The sequence below is a fragment of the Rhineura floridana genome, chromosome 6 (assembly GCF_030035675.1).
Source record: "Rhineura floridana isolate rRhiFlo1 chromosome 6, rRhiFlo1.hap2, whole genome shotgun sequence".
In the NCBI taxonomy this organism is placed as follows: Eukaryota; Metazoa; Chordata; class Lepidosauria; order Squamata; family Rhineuridae; genus Rhineura; species Rhineura floridana.
Genome location: NC_084485.1, coordinates 151,520,122 through 151,535,270, shown reverse-complemented (window position 1 = coordinate 151,535,270; position 15,149 = coordinate 151,520,122). Strand labels below are relative to the sequence as shown.

The 15,149-nt window shown below is 44.1% G+C and overlaps 1 protein-coding gene and 1 long non-coding RNA gene across 2 annotated transcripts in view; one reads left to right on the top strand and one right to left on the bottom strand.

The window, feature by feature from the left end:
• SERPINC1 (serpin family C member 1) overlaps positions 1 to 15,149 on the top strand; it is a 211,240-nt gene that overhangs the window by 21,222 nt on the left and 174,869 nt on the right. The gene's annotated exons all lie outside the window — the stretch shown is intronic.
• LOC133388038 (uncharacterized) overlaps positions 1 to 15,149 on the bottom strand; it is a 33,346-nt gene that overhangs the window by 10,760 nt on the left and 7,437 nt on the right. Inside the window, exon 2 of the long non-coding RNA XR_009763634.1 lies at positions 722 to 802. This is a non-coding gene — a long non-coding RNA (uncharacterized LOC133388038). The remainder of the gene's footprint in view (positions 1 to 721; positions 803 to 15,149) is intronic.

The following is a 15,149-nucleotide window of genomic DNA, read 5'->3' as shown; positions in this document are numbered from 1 at the left end:
AAATTGTAGCTTTCACTAAGAAAAGATCTAAACACCAATGGCAAATCGATGGTCAGCCAATTGACCAAGTCCAATCTTACAAATATCTTGGCCTTGTATTTCAATCCTCTGGTTCACACCAACTTCATACCAAAACGACTCTTAATGCCCGACGAACTATGAAAGCATTCCTAACATTTTATTATACTAAAGGAGGGCAAGCTTTTTTCCCAGCTCTTAAAATTTTTAATACCAAAATTATTCCTCAAATGATATATGGCGCTCAAGCAAACATGAATGTAAAATTTAATGACTTTGAGGTAGTCCAAAATACATTCTTAAGAACAATAATGGCTGTACCTAAATGTATACCTAATTGTTTACTTCGATTAGAAGCAGGAGTTCAAACTATTGAGTCTAAAATTTGGCTACAGAGGATTAATTCATGGCTAAAACTCTTTTTTAATCCAGTAGGTTTAGCCCCTGATATTTTAACAGACAATTTTCAATCGCCATGGGCGAAATTGATACATGATAAACTTGCAAAACTAGGCTTCTCGCTGTACAGTGTTCAACAACTTGGTTTTCAGAACGCCTCAACAAAAATACGCCAACGTCTGAAAGATATTGACTTCCAACATCAATTACTGCTGATTAAAAAACAAAGGTATAACCCCAGATGTTTTATCTCAATGCCATATTTGTCTAATTTAAATATTCCTAAGTATCATAAGGCATTTACTTTGATCAGACTAAATGTTCTTCCCTCGGCTCTTCTTGAAGGGCGTTTTGCGAAGGTCCCTTACGCAGATCGGCATTGCCCCTGTGGACAAGGAATGGTTGAAAACAATAGTCATGTTTTACTTCACTGCCCATTTTATAATGTCTCTAGACAACAATTTATATTACCTCTTTTGAAAAATATACAACACAAACCATGGGTAGCTTTGAAGAATATCTTCTGGAAGACCGCTCTCCAAAAATCTCATTAGCAATAGCAAAATTTTCTGCAGCGGATATAGTTACCAGATCTGATATTATAAATAACTCTTTAAAATATACATAAATTTGATAATAACTGTAAGCAAAATTTATATCTGTAAACTCTGATATTGCACCCAACTAAGACTTTGAGGAATAGTATTTTATATATCCCGTTTGGAACAATGTATCTTTTTTAGATGTGGTTTTATTGTAATACATGTTTGTTTTACATTGTATTGTTTGTATTGTTTTATATGTCTATCTATGGCCAGTGGGCCGCAATATTAAATTACTACTTACTATGTTGTGAAAGAAACCTCACCCATTTGGTACTTTTTTGGGGGGAAGGACTTTGGAAGTGCACCACCTACATCTTTGGTTAAAAACTACATTAGTCTTCAGAGTTTTCCTTCTCATACATCCACGAGGCATGGGTGTAATACATCCTGTGGGGAAAGAGGAAGGAACCCAGATTTCTTGATGGAAATACAATTAAGCAGGGTGAGATTCAAGTCTGAAGTATATCCATCTGGCAAATCAGAATGTGAAGTCATCTTGTTAAAGCAACCAGTTTCTTGTCAAGTGGTTGTGGTTCAAGATCTTGAGAACAGAGATCGTTTGGATACATCTCAGATGAATAAATTTCTATACCTTTACTGTAGTAAAGAAATGTTTAGAAAGGCACATTCTAATATGTTGACAGTCAAAGCATTGCGTGTGCATCCTGAGTCGGGCAGATCACAAGAGTGTTGTTTACGAGTGTCATTAGTGCCACTTCATCTCAATATTGATCAGGATACCCTGGGGTTCTTGAAGGATTTCTTCACTAGTCTGTCTACAGAAGTAAAAATCCTAATGACTCTAGATCATGGGGTTAAAAAGCCTCATGGTGCAGACATAACATGTACCTTACCCAAGCATCCCAGTAGTTTAAAGGAGCCAAGTCTGATTATTTCTTTCTCATTACACAAACGAGTGAGTCAGAATGGAAGAGTGCTTGAGGAAATCAGGAAACAAGTGAGAGCATTTTTAGGTATGGCTGGTTTTTACAGAAAGTGTATAAAGGGGTTTGGAGAGATAGCAACTCCACTGCATGAGAACGCAGAAAAAGTGTGCTGAGTGTGTGAGATGGGATGAATGGTGCCAAAAGGCTTTCGACCAACTGCAGCAAGCGCTGTGTCAGAGTCCGATATTGATAGCTCCGGACTTTGAACAACCATTTATAGTGGCAACAGATGCATCTGATTTGGCTCTTGAAGTTGTGCTGATGCAAGAGCGAGAGGGCATCAAGCATCCCATTGCCTACTTAAGTCGCAAACTGTCATCAAGGGAAAGAAACTACTCTTCGGTCCAGAAGGAGTGTCTGGCAGTCGTGTGGGGCCTGGGAAAGCTGAGACCCTATGTCTGGGGAAGGAAGTGCACAGTCATCACGGATCATCGCACGTTGCTGTGGCTGGACACTATGAAAAATAGCAACACCATGCTGCAAAGGTGGTCCTGGGCACTGCAGGAGTACCAGATAGACTTTGTTTACATCAAGGGAAAGGACAACGTGTTGGCAGATGGACTTTCGAGGCAGATGGCGGATACTACAATCAAGTGAGCAAGATGTAATTTAAAAAGGACACTTTACCCCAAAGTGATGGACACTTGTATATAAACGCGATGTATTAATCCTGGGTACAGGAGAAATACTCTGCTGTTATTTAAGGGGGGGGATGTGATGTTCCTGCAGTTTACGCATCTGTAAAATTACCAAGGCTGAACAGAAACAGTATCTAATGGTGGCAACAGTGAAGAGAGATATTGTAACAAGTCAAGTATCCAGAGCAACCCAGAGTTGTATGCTTTATATATAAAGATACAAGGGGCTTGGGAACAGCATAGGCACACAGTCACAAAGTAATCAGCTATAGAGAGACTGAGGCAAGGTCTCTGGGAGTATTGGTTACAGGAAATGACTGGTGGTGCTACCTAGCCGTGGGATCTAGTGAGATCTGTGCTAGAGCGGAGTGAGAAACCATATAAAGGACGGTCCTGACTGGCGGTGTCCCTGGTGGTGCCTAGTGAAAGGCAGTAGCCACAAGCAGGTGGGAACCTGACAGGGAGAACCAGGGAAGGACGTCACACCATCCTCCACACCATCCTCCAAAGATTGGCTGGTGTGGGCAAGGGCTCCAACAGGCCTGCCATCAGTCCTGGGACATGCTTGGCTGTCCTATACTTGAGGCAGGTTTGAACGTAGTGTTCTACATCATGTCGAACCAGGGGTGACCAAAATTCCTGAGTCACCATTTGGAGTGCAACATTACCTCATCATCCTGGCTCATAGCTCCCCGGGGGGTACCTATAGCACATCATAATGGTATAAATGTTCCCCAACCCATGCAAAGCCCAGTTCTGCCTCTGCATTATGGTCTTGCAGCTCTTACACTTGCAGCTCTTACATTCTGGGTGCTGGGGATGTAAATCATCTGGAAGTGGAAATGCACAAAAAACTGGGACCACCACACCTGTAATTGCTTGAGCTTCCAGGCTGACTGAAGGGTCTCTAGATTGTGGCGGCTGGTCTGGACCTCCACCACATGTTGAGCCCCTTCCAGGTGATGCCGCCGGTCTTCAAAGGCATCTCAGATGGCCAGCAGCTCCTTCTCCCAGACCATGTAGTCCTGCTTGGGTGCTGTTAACTTTCTACAGTAATATATGCATGGGTGTAGAACCTCATTCTTCTTCAAAACCACTGTGATCGCCACATCTGAGGTGTCCATCTCCACCATGAATAGTAGCCAAGGGTCAGCATGCCTCAGGAATGGCTCAGGGGCAAATAAGACCTTGAGATGTTCGAAGGCCTGTTGAGTGATCTCAGTCCATTGGAAGTGTGCTTGCCCTTCAGACAGCCCATTAAGGAGGCAGTCATTTTGGATAACCTGGCTATGAACTGCTGGTAGTAGTTGACAAACCCTAAAATGCATTGCAGGTCCTTTTCAGTTTTGGGTGGTTGCCAGGTGAACACGCAATGCACTTTCCCTGGGACCATCTCCACTCCTGAGGGGGCGATGTAATACCCCAGAAAGTCAAAGTCAAACCCACACTTCTCCAGCTTGGTATACAGATGATGTTCTCTCGGCATCTGCAACACTGGTCTGACATGGAACTTTTGCTGCTGTGGTGAGTCCAAGTATACAAGGATATCTGTCGTGAGCCCTGCCGGGCAGGGGTGAACAGGCAGAGGCAAGACAGAAGATGAGGACGTGGACTGGGATGAATGACTTGGGGAGGGGGCAAGCAGTGGAACGGACCTAGAGGGTGCCCCAACCCATCTTTTACACCACAGCCCCCACAACTCCAACTATAAATGATGATGAACCCCCCCCGCAGGAGCTCAACCTGACCCATCAGACGCTTCTCAGCCAGGTGCACCTCTGCTTCCCATGCCTGAACTGACCATTAGCAGCCCCCTTCCATCAGAGGGGAAAGACAACAGACTGGCCAAGGCTCCACCTTTGCCCTGCACTCAAAGATGCTTGAGGTGGTAATTCAACAGACACAGCTAAGGAGGAGTCTCTGTTTATGTGCAGGCTCTCAACCTACTTAAGCAGACTGGGGGGGCCGGTTAACAGTTGCTGAGTCAACGTCTTGGAGTCGCGAAGTCATGCTTAGCTAGTGCTAGAAAGGGATGCTGAGTACCTAGAAAGATTAGCTAGTTACATGAGGCGCTCTGCACTGCAGCTGCCTGTTACTTTAACAAAAGGATAAACACCACTGTCGAGTCTAAGTCTGAGTTCCTCAACTTCAGGCAGGACGATGTCATCCATATGCACAATCACAAACTTGTCCAGATGATCTCTAAAGTTGTCATTAATGAAATGTTGGAACACTTCCGGAGCATTGGTCAAACCAAACAGCATGACTGTGTATTTGAAGAGTCCATCTCATTTTAAACACCATTTTCCATTCATCCCCTTCCTTGATATGCACCAGGTTATAGGCTCTTCTCAAGTCCAACGTGGTGAAAACTTTGGCTGAGTACAGCTGCTCTAGCATTTCATCAATGAGTGGAAGAGGATAATGGTTGGGAAGCATGATCTTGTTGAGTTCTCGGTAGTTATTGCATGGATGTAGCTCATCCGATTTCTTTTTCACAAACAGCAATGGCACTCCTGCTGATGAGGTGGATGGTTGGATGAACTCCCGCTTGAAGCTGACATCAAGAAACTCCCTTAGTGCCACTACTTCTGGCTCAGACTGGGAGTAGATGCAGTTGGTGGGGATCTCCGCTCCGGGTATTAACTTGATGGAGCAGTCATAGTGAGAGTAACTGATCCACTGCCTTCTTGAACCCATCATAATAGTCATCGTACTTCTTTGGTAGGGGCCCCTCTGCAGGAGAAGGAACAGGCTGCACAGTGGCAGCCATCACTTAAAACTACAGGGGAATTTGCATTGTTAAAAGTGTTATCAGCAAAAAAAATTGAAATAAAAGCTAGGTAGCTTTTCTTAGTATCATCAGTAAAGTTATTAAACAGGCCTCTCTCTCAGGAAGGAAGACTGTTAAATCCCAAGAAATAAATCTCAGTTGACAGTTGAGCCACCAAACTCAATTAGCTACTTCTGTTCACTTCCCATTGTTCTCTCCCCATCCCCAGGGAATAAACTGCCTTAGAGCAGGAATTTAAGCCACACCCCCTGAACTCATTGGCTGGCAGTACAAGGTGAAAGGAACCAGCCATGCCTGCCCCACAAGCTAGAGGGAGCCCCAGCTGTCAAAATCTGAATTAGTGCTAGTGGGCAACTGTAGATCAGTGTCCTGGCTCAGCCCCTCAGAATCCCTGTCATGTTTTTCTTCATTATTTTTATTGTGAAACTTAAGTCTAGCTTGATGCATAGATCAGGTTACAGATTACACTGGTCTCTAGACTACTCAAGCAAAGTCATTGTCACAGCAGTTGGACACCACCCCCTGAGACCACTGAAGTAATCTCAGGATGGCAACCCTACATGCATGGGAACTCTTTCCCAGATCGGGACTGGGATAGCAAATGGGCACTCCTACAGATGGGTTGAGATGTGGGTTCAGTCTGTTCATGCCTTCCCAGATGGTGATGTGTCCTTGGAGACAGGCAAGGAGATATCCCAGCCAGTTCTTCCCCAAGCTCCACCTCTGCACGCTCCTCTGACTCTTGCAATGCTGAAGGCGGAGCAGGAGACAGCTCTGGAGGCTCAATGGAGACAGAGGGCAGGGTGATGGGAAGGACACTCTCAGACCCGTCTATCACAGCCAGAGCCTTGGGGGCTGGCTGTCACTGGGTAGTCTACTGAAGTCCGCTCAGTTCTATCCCCCTCTCACTACAGACCACTGGGCCCCTCCCCTGGATTCCACTCTTCCTCCTTCTCCATTCTGTTCTGCCAGGAGTTTTTCACAAGGCTCATCACGATCACCTATTTTGTATACTAATTGACAGTATTCCCCAAATATATTTTCAAAAAATTAATGGGATACTCAGAAAAATTATTTGGGATAATTCTCCACTTCATTTAAGAGAAAGCAGCTGCCAATATTGGAAGTTTTAATTTTCCAGATATTAACTTACATAATAAGGCACATACAAATGATTGGCAAATTTCTCCTATGAATACCCCAGCTTGTGTAATTATAAAAATGGCTTATTTAACACCCCTTTTTGGATGGCTAGTATTGAGGTCTATGTATAATAAAAAGAAAGGCTGATACCAGCTTCAGTTTTAGCAACTAAAGATACATGGTATATAGTGGCTCTTCAGTTACAATTCGCCCCTTATACTCACACTAAATTAGCCTTATGGGCTAACCCAGATTTGAAGATAGAGAGCATCCTTTTTTTGTGAAAGAAATGGGCTGAATGTTGGATATATACATTAGGTCAAATGATAAGCTCAGATAGAGAATTTTTGTTATTTCCTATTTTACAGCTTAAATATCAGTTACTGATGACTGCGGAGTGACAATATCTTCAGTTAGAACATTTGCTAGTATCTGTTTATGGCCCATCTGCTCTGAGTGCTTTAGCATCTCCTAAACTGCTGGAACCTTCAAAAGGCTAAACCTATAACAGTTGTTTATAAATGTTTAATGGATCTTTGTCAGGTAGAAATTCAGGAACTCAGAGAGGTGTGGAATTGGGAATTAGAATGTATTATACTGCCTAAACAATGGAAAATTGCTTTAGAATCTATACAAAATGTTTCAATAGACCTGAAATTGAGATTGATTCAGCAAAAAATAATATTTTGAGTATACTGGACTCCATAGTGTTTGTATAGGATGGCGCTGTTCAATGCAGATGGATGCTGGAGGTGTAACGCTGAAAATGCCTCATTGAGGCATGTGATATGGGCTTGTCCAATTATATATTCTTTCTGGTCTGAAATTGTTATCTGTATCAATTTTGTACTGGTGAAATCCTTGATTTTTGCAGGTGTTCATACACTTTTAAATTATATTCCAGTGTTATGGGGGTTAATAGTAGGACAACAAAAGTGGACTCTGTGAGCCCTTTAAGGTTGCTAAGAGACTCATCAACCTGGAAGAATAAATACCCACCATCTATTACACAATGGACTAGAGATGTGAAGGCTTGGGAAAAAACCAGAAAAAATGGGGGGGGGGAGTTTTTCCCTTTTTTTCCCTGAAGCCTTTTTTGTTTTTTTTCCAAAACTTTGGAAAAATTGAAAAAAATTAAAAAATGGATTATGGAATGTTTTATTTGGGCATGACAAATAAAATGTTTCATTGAATCTTAGTCCCCCCCCCTTTTTTTTCCCTCAGTTCTTTTTATGGGAATGGATGCTTTATGTCTGCTTGACACTGTGGAGGACTAGCAGAGACATAAACAATTTTCTTTGTTATTAATGTTGATGGTTTCTTCTGGTTTTTTTTAATTGTTTTTTGCCTGCTCATAAAACGGCAAAATGAAAGAAGTTCCTTACAGTTCAGGTGAGCTTGTAGATCCATTTGTTACAAAAAAAGTAAAAAATCAAAAAAAGTAAATTCAATTTGTAGTAATTGCTTGAATAAAATGTACTTTTAATATACCAAATGTAATACCTTTATGCCAAACCGACTTGTACATAATTACATTTTATGTTCCTGAAGTAACAAAGTGACTTTCAATCTGTAAAAAGTGCTATTATTGTATTTTTTCAGTTTTTCCAATAATTTCCTTTTTTTCTGAAAAAAAAACAGAAACAAACATTTTTTCCCCCCTGGCTTCAAAATTTCCAGAAATTTTACATCTGTACAATGTACTGAAGACCTCACTGCCCTGGCTATATTTGAACACATGGCACGTAGATGTCAATTTTGAGTTGATATCTATTTGGATATCTGGAGGGCTTATATTACTTTATATGCTTAATTCAAGATGCATGTATTGATTGGCACAGTATTTGTAATGTAAAATGATGGTGGTTTATTATTATTAGTATTCATATCTTTAATGTTTTTGTACCTTCAATTTTTAAAATTTTATTTCTTTTCTCTTCTTTCCTTTCATTGCTAAAAAAACCCAACTACTTCTTTTCATCTAATGAAGATGAGGCAGCATGACTGAAACAATAATGAGCAGGATGAAAACCAATTGTCCTGAAAAAATTGCACCACCACATGGACGACTGAGGCAAGAGGCAAGGCTGGGAGTCAGTGCTGACCTGAAGCTGGGGTACTTTCGTGATCCTGGACAGAGCTGAAGATCCTGATCCACATCTGACAATCCTACTGTGAAGACAAGTTTGCTTAGCACTGGCCTAGAGCAACAGCCATGAGTTTATCGTTTGTCCAGGAGAATTATTCTGAATGCTCCACCCCTCGTGTGCTGTATCTGGCCATCTCAAAGGGCCAGTATATTTTTCACACAGTTGTTGGCCTTTTTTAGGAGTTGTGGCTTAGTAGGGGAATGCTCCTCAGGACCTTTCTGTTCCTTAGAGTCTGATGGTAGTGGTCCAGGTCCAGGAATCAATGGACAGGGTGCAGGATCTTGTGGAGGTGGGGTGCATTGCTTCAGAAGGACTGGCAAGAAAGTCAGACTCCTCCTTGTAGAGGACCCTGCTGCTTGAGGACCCCATCTCCAAAGAACCATAAAGCTAAATCCAGACAAGATGGAGGCACTGTCAGTGGGAAGTTTGCCTGTCCAAGTAAATGGTGTTCATCCTATTCTAAAAGGGCTATCATTCTCCCTAAAGAATAATGTTCATCCCTGGGATGCTCATTCATCTGTTGTTGTCATGAGCAGAAGTATTCTCTGAAGCCCATATCACCTTTTACCAGCTTATGTGGTTTGCCAGCTAAGACACAGCCTGGTCAAGAATTGCCTTGCTTCAAGTTATCTATGCACTGGTTACCTCCTATTTGGACTACTGCAATATATTATATACAGAGCTGCCTTTAAAAATGGTCTGGACATGGCTTGCCATGGTGCAAGATGGCTTCTTAGTTTTAAGCTCCACTCTCAAACAAGGCCTTTCTCTCTGAATAACAGCAACTTTTAAATGAATCAACACTTCAAAAGCATTATGTGCCCTAGAGAATGGCCTAGCATCAGCCGCAGGCTTTGGAACATTTCTAAACACAACTAGCTGTCAGATAACCAGTCTGATGGTTTGAGCTGTCAAGTAAAGATGGAAATTGACATGGCAAAATGGGAAAAACAAAGGCAGTAAGACTCTGAAATTGACATACCAGCTGTCAGTCCACAGTGAGCTTGCAGATCATTTTAGATCAATGAAGAGTGCTTTTGCAGATGATCTAAAAGGAGCCTTGTCCCCAGTAAGTCTAACCTTGAAAGAACTGAATGCCTAAATGTAAGATATAGCCAAAACAGCAAATGACAACTTTGAATTCAGAATTCTTATGTTTGAAGACAGGTATTGACAAATTAAAAATAGCATTTACATATGGAAGAACAGGAAAATTTAGGGAAGTTAATATTTGGATATGGGGGATCTCCAAACTGGAGGGGAGAGAAGCAACTGCTTTTATAATTAAACAGCTTAAAGATCATGGGATAGATTACAGGCTTTCCCCAGATGATTTTGAGTACATCTATAGATCTTCAGGTCAGAAGCCCCCAAATGACAGGAATGCCAGAGATCTAATTATAAGATTTGATCGATACTGTATTTATAAAAAGGTGTATCAAGCTCTGTGCAACTTTTGGTACGATGGAATTTAGAAAGGACATGAATCAATGGCAAAAACTGAATCTTGCCCGATTAGGTACAGTTACTGCAATTAAGATTACCCTTCTCCCTAAGCTTCTTTTTTTCTTTTCAGGCTTTGCCAGTATGGTTGGATGCTGGGATTATTGGAAAATGGCAGGAAGTGATCAATTAATGCTAGTAAACAGTCTAGAATAAAACCATTTTCTACAGATCTTGTGAAGATGGGGGGTTGGGAGTACCGAACCTTCAACTTTACTATGAAGCTTGTCAAATTAGGCAGTTAATTTCCATAATAAAGATGGCCGCCGTAGGGAGAGGAGTGTTTGTTTCATCCTCTCCTCTTCTCAGCAATTAGTGGGACTTCTTGGACTATTCTTACCCACCCCTTGAATGACGGTGCTGGGTCACTACTACAGCATTGAGGATATCCCATCTGTGGACGAGGGTGAGGACGGGGGTGGCATGAACCTCTTGAACCAGTTTGTGATCAAGAAGGGGCAGGTAGAAGAGCTCTACTGCCGGATTGCTCCCTCTGTTCCCCTTGCTCCCTTCGCAGCCACTGCCACCGTTTTTTCTCCTTAGACTACGTCGCTCAATTAACTTACCATCTGGCTTGCCGTTTGATGTTCGTTTGCCATCCATTGTGGTGCTGCGGGTCGCGGGGAGAGGGTGGCCGTGTGTGCCTCGCCGCTTCCCTATGCCTTTTTGCAGTCGCTGCTTGTGTGCCTTGCCCACTTCGTTTTTTCTGGCTTGCTGGAGATGCAATGTGGGGGAGATTCTAGGAGGAAGGAGGTGTTGCTGTTGCCGCTGTCGTTTGCTGGAGGAAAAAGCTGTTGCTATTGTCCGTGACTATGCTGTTGCTCTTTCGGAATTGTTACCATCACTATCTTTTCCGGTTGGACTGCTGTAGTTTGGCTGGTGCTGTGCTTTGCAGGACTGGGTCCTGGATGCTAGCCGAGCTGTGACTAACTTTTTTCCATCTGCCTGTCGGGAAGGGCGTCACTGCCGCTCGAGGAGGAAGAGGAAGAGCCGCAACTGCTGCTAGTTGCTGTTGTTACTGTCCCTCTGGCTGCTACCATCGCTATCCAATTTTTTATCTTTGGAAGGAGAGCTGCTAATATTGTTGCGTTAACATGTATTTGCAGCTTTTGTTTTTATGTGGACGTGTGGTGGTGTGTGATGAGAGTGAATGTGTTTGTAAATTGTGTGTGTAAGTCCTAGGTTTATATTATGTGCCTGGGTGAGAGGATTCAGAGTCGAGTGGGGAGATTTGAGGGGGCCCCAATTGGCGTGGTGACGGGCAGAGGGAGATATGGCGTTGTGAGGAAGACTTGCCAGGTGAGGGGAACTCGGCCCAGGCAGCTAATGGCTATGCCTTGTTCCGGTCTTCCTCACACCCACAGGTCTTTTGGTTGCCCTATCAGCCAGCCCTCAGATCTCCGGATGCTGCTGCTAAATGCCAGATCGGTACACAATAAGATCTCCCTCATCCACGATTTAATTGTGGATGAGGGAGCCGATCTGGCATGTATAACTGAGACCTGGGTGGGTAAGCAGGGAGGAGTTAGTCTCTCCCAACTGTGCCCACCGGGGTATCTGGTTCAGCATCAGGGTAGATCTGAGGGTCGGGGAGGGGGGTGGCTGTGGTCTATAGGAGTTCCATCTCCCTCTCCAAGCACCCTGTCCATGTGGTCCCTGGTCTGGAGTGTTTGCATCTTATGTTGGGCCATCGAGACAGATTGGGGATTCTGTTGGTGTACCGCCCACCCAGCTGCCCAACAGACTCCCTGACTGAGCTGATGGAGGTGGTCTCGGATGTACTGCTGAGATCCCCCAGACTGTTGGTGCTGGGGGATGTCAACATTCATGCCGAGGCCGCCTTATCTGGGGCGGCTCAGGACTTCATGGCTTCCATGACAACCATGGGGCTGTCACAATATGCTGTTGGCCCAACACATTTAATTTTCGCCACTGGACAGGGAGATGGTGATCTGAATATAGGGAGTTTTACATCAGTCCCTTTGTCATGGAGAGATCACAGCTTGCTGAGGTTTAGACTTACAGCGACTTTTCCCCTCTGCAAGGGTGGGGGATCCATTAAGATGGTCTGCCCCCGGAGACTAATGACTTCTGATGATTTTCAAAGGGCTCTGGGGAGTTTTCCGGCTGATAGGGCTGGTGCTCCTGTCGAAGCCCTGGTGGAACTGTGGAATGCAGAAATGACCCGGGCAGTTGACATGATCGCCCCGTGCGCCCTCTCCTGTGTAGAGTTCATGTAGCTCCATGGTATACTTTGGAGCTGACAGCGATGAAACAGTATAGGAGACGGCTTGAGAGCAGATGGAGGTGAACTCCTGATGGATGCAATCATGCACTGGTAAGTGCCTATACTAAGTTGTATTTAGGGGCAGTGAGGGCAGCAAAAAAGCAACATTTTGCTGCCACCATTAAATCATCTATCTGCCGCCCAGCGGAGCTTTTTAAAATTGTCCGAGGGCTACTGCATTCTGGCCCTACGGACATGGTGGAGTCATCTGAGGTGCGCTGTAATGAATTTGCTAGGCACTTCCAGGATAAAATCTCTTGCATCCGCCAGGACTTGGACTCCAATGTTATAGCAGCTGAATCGAATGAGGTGTCCAGAGCACAGTCTTGTCCCGATTTCCTGGATGAGTTTCAGTTGGTACAGCTTGAGGACGTTGACAAGGTGCTTGGACTGGTGCGTGCAACCACTTCTAGGTTGGACCCTTGCCCTTCTTGGCTAATAAAAGCTAGCAGGACTGGAATGGCCGGCTGGGCCAGGGAAGTGATTAATGCCTCATTGCGAGAGGGAGTGGTCCCTGGCCACCTGAAAGAGGCGGCAGTAAGACCACTTCTGAAGAAACCATCCCTGGGCCCAGAAAATTTTAACAATTATAGGCTGGTAGCTAATGTCCCATTCCTGGGCAAGGTCCTGGAACGAGTGGTTGCCAGCCAGCTCCAGATACTCTTGGATGAAACTGATTTTCTGGATCCATTTCAGTTGGGCTTTAGACCCGGTTTTGGCATGGAGACAGCCTTGGTCGCCCTGTACGATGACCTTTGTCGGGAGACAGACGGGGAGTGTGACCCTGCTGATCCTCCTTGACCTCTCAGCGGCTTTTGATACTATCGACCATAGTATCCTTCTGGGACGACTCACTGATCTAGGAGTAGGCGGTACTGCTTGGCAGTGGTTCCGCTCCTACTTGGTGGGCCGTCTCCAGAGGGTATGCTTGGGGAGCATTGCTCGGCACCCTGGGACCTTCAGTATGGAGTTCCGCAGTGGTCAGTTCTGTCCCCCATGCTTTTTAACATCTATATGAAGCCGCTGGGTGTGGTCATCAGGAGCTTTGGAGTGCGTTGCCATCAGTATGCTGATGACACGCAGCTCTATTTCTCCTTTTCATCTTATTCAGGTGAGGCTGTCAATGTGCTGAACCGATGCCTGGCAGCGACACTGGACTGGATGAGAGCTAACAAACTGAGGCTTAATCCAGACAAGACTGAGATGCTGCTGGTGGGTGGTTCTCCTGACTGGATGGCGGATGTTCGACCTGTTCTGGATGGGGTTGCACTCCCCCTGAAAGAGCAGGTTCGTAGCTTGGGAGTCCTTTCAGAACCATCCCTATCACTTGAGGCTCAGGTAGCCTCAGTGGCACAGAATGTTTTTTACCAACTTCGGCTGGTGGCCCAGCTACGCCCCTATCTGGACAGAGAGAACCTCGCTTCAGTAGTTCATGCCCTGGTAACCTCTAAACTAGATTACTGCAATGCGCTCTACGTGGGGCTGCCTTTGAAGACGGTTCAGAAACTGCAGCTCATGCAGAATGCAGCGGCCAGACTGTTAATGGGGACCAGACAGTCCGAACATATAACACCGATTCTGGTCCGCTTGCATTGGCTGCCTATATGTTTCCGGGCCCGGTTCAAAGTGCTGGTTCTAACCTACAAAGCCTTACACGGCACAGGACCACAATACCTGATGGAACACCTCCCCCGATATGAACCTACCCGTACACTACGCTCAATATCGAAGACCCTCCTCCGAGTGCCTACTCATAGGGAAGCTCGGAGGGTGGCAACAAGAAAAAGGGCTTTTTCAGTGGTGGCCCCTGACTTATGGAACAATCTTCCTGAGGAGATACGCCTGGCGCCAACACTTCTATCTTTCCGGCGCCAGGTTAAAACTTTCCTTTTCGCCCAGGCATTTTAATATGTTTTAGTATGTGTATCTCTTAAAAATTTTTAAATCTTTTTAATGTGTTTTAAATTGTTAATATGTGTTTATTGTATTTTGATGTTAGTCTTGTGAACCGCCCAGAGAGCTTTGGCTATGGGGCGGTATATAAGTTTAATAAATAAATAATAAATAAATAAATAATAAAAGGAGATCCTGATGTAGACTGGGTATCCATAGAGATTGGGTATAACCCACAACATAATTGGCTTTCCTTTTTTTGAAACTATCATGGAGAACTATGTTAGGAATAAGCAAGCCTTTTCTCAAAACTACTCTCAAAGGGTGGAACTTGAAAGTACAGTTCCTTGCACCACAAACATCTCCCCTGTCACCCTTTTTATAGCATCCTAAATTTGCTGAAAACATGATTTCTAAGCAACTGGAGGCATTTATAGATGGCGTGATCTGTTTACTAATAATCAAGCCATTACTGATGTTCAGTTGCGAAATGTACTAGGTAGGAAACGTGTTGCCTGGTTTCAATCACTACAGATATGACCTTTTTACAAGTTACATTACAAACAAATGCAACAGTTAGAGGAGTTACATCTTGTGAGAATTTGTGCATACATTCCAGTATGAATCTAAAAGGAGTTATTTCCATGCTATATAGACATTTTGTATATGCAGCGCCTGACTCCATGCTATGGGAATCAGATCTCAATCAACCTATGTAGAGGGTACTTGGAATAGTTAATGGTCCAAACTACATCTCAAAACAAAATCTGCA